Source organism: Neovison vison, chromosome 4 (genome assembly GCF_020171115.1).
Source record: "Neovison vison isolate M4711 chromosome 4, ASM_NN_V1, whole genome shotgun sequence".
Lineage (NCBI taxonomy): Eukaryota > Metazoa > Chordata > Mammalia > Carnivora > Mustelidae > Neogale > Neogale vison.
In genome coordinates, this window is record NC_058094.1 from 226,730,514 (window position 1) to 226,734,913 (window position 4,400).

The 4,400-nt window shown below is 45.0% G+C and overlaps 1 long non-coding RNA gene across 1 annotated transcript; it reads left to right on the plus strand.

The window, feature by feature from the left end:
- Positions 1-311: 311 nt before the first annotated feature.
- LOC122905223 lies at positions 312-3,814 on the plus strand. The gene is made up of 4 exons (XR_006384334.1): positions 312-383; positions 504-1,197; positions 1,749-1,969; positions 3,779-3,814. It is a non-coding gene; the product is annotated as an uncharacterized LOC122905223 (long non-coding RNA).
- Positions 3,815-4,400: the final 586 nt, after the last annotated feature.

A 4,400-nucleotide genomic window follows, 5' to 3' on the forward strand; every position in this document is an offset into this window, starting at 1 on the left:
GTCAAATAAATAAATAAAATCTTAAAAAAAAAAAAAAAGCGTAGTTAGCTATGTTTCCAGAAACTTTTGGCCATTTGGCTCTATTTACTTTTTGCCTGAGAAGAAAACCATCTTAAGGCTTACCTCTAGATTGGGACTTTTTCTAGCAGTGTCATGAAAATTTATGTAAAGATTATCAGAACTGAAGAAGATTAAGAGAATAGAAGATCTGTTAAATCGCCTAAATGAGCTTTTTGCGACTCTCCTTTTATTTAGATACATGAATTCCATCATGCTGGCCTGGGGAGATCTATTAGAAAGTAAATTTATATCAGCAGCCAACAATTGCATTTGAAGAACCAATGTCTGAATGCCCAAATGTAAAGAATGGTATGAATCCTCAGGTATTTCTTTCCTTGCCTCTATGGGATAGTCGTTGGAAGGTGATCTAAAAAATGAGGACAAGTATAGCGTTAGCAAACAACGACAATACAAATCTCAATCTGCCTTGGCTTTCTCTACAGTCGGAGAATTCTGAACTTGAGCCAGAGAACTCTATTTCATTCTGCAGCAGGCTCCCGTCCCTTTGGAAAAGGTGAGGGTACATATGATGAATAAATAATATCATCATATTTTGCTTCAGTAGAAAAAAACCTGCGTGTGCAAGCAACAATCTCTTCCTTGTTTCAATATTAAATTGCTTAGTTGGACTAAAGCAAACCCTTAAAAACAAGAAAACCGCTTGGCATCCATATCGGTTAGTATAAACACAAAGGAAATCAATCAACGTGAACGAATGACATTGAGTCAACTTTGACTTTCTTTCCCACTGTACTTCTTTTTACTTAGGCTTCCTGGGAATTAATTTTTGGGAATCCCTGAGGCTCAGAAAGCTCAAAGGAGTCAATGGACTGAGTTATGTGCCCCTTGCCCCCAGATTCGTAGGTTGAAGCCCTAAGCGCCAACGAGCCCGTGTCTGCAGCTGGAGCCTTTGGGACGTGACCAAAGCTGAACAAGGTCATAAAGCGGAGCCCTGATCTTGTAGAATTAGTGTCCTTTGTAAGAGACACCAGAAAGCTTGCTCTCCCCTGACATGATGGGACACGCAAGATGGCAGCCTTTTGAAAGCCAGGAAGTCAGCTGTCACCTGATGCCTGGTCAGTCAGCACCTGATCCCAGACTCCCCAGACTCCACAGCTGTGAGGAAATGTCTGGTGGGTAAGTCACCCAGTGTATGGTATGGCAGCCCAAGCTGACTGGTTCCAGTGACCAGTCTACACACCTGTCTCCTGTTCATTTTCCGGGTCTTCATTACCTCTCATTACCTATTTTCTGAAGAAATGACACCCAGTTACCCCCAGGCTACAATAAGCTTCCTTTCTCTGGGTGTCACAGCATGTTTGTTTTTCTTATTTTTATTTTTTTTTAAGATTTATTTATTTTAGGGATGCTTGGGTGTCTCAGTCAGTTAAGCATCCGACTCCTGGTTTCAGATTAGGTCATGATCTCAGGGTCCTGGGAGCGAGCCCTGTGTTGGGATCCCTGCTCAGCAGAGAGTCTGTTTGTCTCCCTCTCTCTCTGCCCCTCCCCCTGCTCATACTCTATCTCCCTCTAAAGTAAGTGGATAAATCTTTTTATTTTTTAAAGACTAGCAAGTTATTTGTAACATAGGTCAAGCTATTAACCTACTGCTTCAGGAAGCCAAGGTTACGTCAGCATGAAGTGGTCCAAATTCTCGGTTTGAATTGGTTCTCTGTCATTAAAAACAGGCTCAAACTGGATAGAAAAGAAAATCTGCTCAAAGTCTGGTCACAGGTTCCACTTGTTAATAGTTGATGGTGAACAAGCAGAGCGTATGACTGTCACCATGGGAAGGGTTCAGAGCTTGGACCGAGAAAACGTACTCTCCATCTGGGATTCTACTATGACCAGTTGTGTGCCCTCGGCTAATCACTTACCACTTTCCACACTTCAGCTGTCTGCTGGTAAGGTGAGTGCGCACGGGTGCCTGCCGGACAGGCTTCTCTCCGCTGGGGTTCAGGAGGCTGAAACAAGATTAAGGGAGTTTTAAAATCTCATAGCAATTAAAAAAACGTGGATTTAAGGGGATATAGTTGATGTACAAAATTTTATATATTTAATGCATATAATTTGAGTTTGGACACATGCGTATGCCTGTGAAACCATCACCATAAGCAAGGTATCCATCACCTCCAAAAGTTTCCCCTCTGCCTCCCTGTGCATGTATGTATGTGTGTGTGTATGCATGTCTGTTAAAAATATTGAACATGAAATCTACGCTTTAACCAAAAAAAGTTTATTGACGTGTAGTTGACACATGGAATAGAAATCTACCTCAATGTGGGGCACCACTGAAATCTTGACTTTGTGACCTGGGTCCAGAGAAAGGGCACCAATGTCCCTTTGGATGACAGAAGTGGATGAGATGCTGCACCTTTTGTGGTGCTTTTCATGACTGTACCCAGGTCAGCCTTTGGCAAAACTGACCAGTCTTTTACCAGCCGTGATCGGCTTCGCTCTCAGTCATTACACGGGCAGAACTGGCTCTTAGTTCTTAGTACCTCAGCGCGCCAAAAGTCTCCTCCCCACCCTTGGAGGGGAAGGTGGGGGCAAGTAGAGCTCCTTCTCCCTCGCCAAAGATGGCGCCCTCCCTTCAGAACCTGCTCTCTTCAGAAACTGCCCTACCAGAAAAATAATAAAGGTGATTGCCCATGAAGAAATCACTTTGGAAAAGTGACGACAGCCGAGTCTGCCCACATCCTCCAACACAGCAATGGGAAAGTTAGCCAGGAGGAACCAAGTGGAGGCTTGTTCAACTAGGGCTGGTAAGCTGACTCAAAGCCCACAGACCACTCCCAGGCCGGTGTCTTTTCAAATACAAGCGAATTCTGATCTGCAAGGTCAAACCCAATAACCTGTTGAGTTTCTTTTTCCTATTTTTTTCTGAGTGGTTAATTCATTCCCGGTGCCCTAGCCTTTCCTGGTCAATGTACCTAGCAATCTCTGTAGTCAACCCCACATCTTCAGAAAAGTGTGGTTTTTTGGTTTTGTTTTGTTTTGTTTTTGAGGGATGGTGTAATATTTTGGTAAAGCCAATCCAGGACAGATGTCAAAGAGGTCCAAGTTGGGAGTTTAATTATGTAGACGTATAACTGGCCACTTCCTATATTCTACTTTTCCTAACATAAGTATACAAATTCTCAAAGTGAGAGAGAAGTAAATTAAGGAAGGAAGATTGGAGGGAGGGAGGAAGTTCAAGTGTTAAACATTAAAATGGCCTACTTTCTTTTATTTTTTTTTTAAAGATTTTTAATTTATTTATTTGAGAGAGAGTCAGAGAAAGAGAGAGAGCATAGAGGGGGAGAGAGAAGCAGGCTCCCCCCGAGCAGGGATCCTGACTCAAGACTCGATCCCAGGACCCCCAGATCATGACCTGAGCCAAAGACAGACCCTTAGCCACCCAGGCACTCCAAAATGGCCTTTCTTTTTTTTTTTTTTTTTTTTTTTAAAAGATTTATTTATTTATTTATTTGACAGAGAGAGAGACCAAGCAGGCAGAGAGGCAGGCAGAGAGAAAGGAGGAAGCAGGCTCCCTGCCAAGCAGAGAACCCGATGCGGGACTCGATCCCAGGACCCTGAGATCATGACCCAAGGCGAAGGCAGAGGCCTAACCCACCGAGCCCCCCAGGCGCCCCAACCCACCCTGTTTTCAAACACGACTCAGAGCAGCTATTTTCTTCTTCTTTTTTTTTTAAGATTTTATTTATTTATTTGACAGACAGATACCATAAGTAGGCAGAAAGGCAGGCAGAGAGAGAGAGGAGGAAGCAGGCTCCCCGCGGAGCAGCGAGCCCGATGCGGGGCTCCATCCCAGGACCCCGGGACCATGACCCGAGCGGAAGGCAGAGGCTTTAACCCACTGAGCCCCCCAGTCGCCCCTGGAGCAGCTATTTTCAACTGTCGCCTCTACATGGTGAGTTCTTCAATCTACATTTCTCAGTTAACCTCGACCACTCCTGGTCTGTATTTCCGTTACCTACTGGGCATGTCCATCTGGAAGTTCCACCTTCCAGGCTCCCTGGACTGACTGGGCCCAGAAGACTTTATGCTTCCTTGCAAACTCATTTCTCCTGTGCTCCCTGTTTCTCTTCATGCTTGGACATTGGACACTCTGGTTACCTTGGCTCTCGGTAGGTCTGTCTCAGCTCAGCTGCATGCTGGAATGGCATGGGGGGAGTCACAGAAGCATGCATGGGCCTCACCTGGAATCTTGAGGGTGAGAGCCAGCCTTCCCCAGTTTAAAAGCTCCTTAGGTGATTCAGTCTTGCAGCCAAGGTTGAGAACCACTTCTCCAGGCCTTGGGGCATCTCGGCCTCTTCCGGATGCAAGCTCGTAGTCAC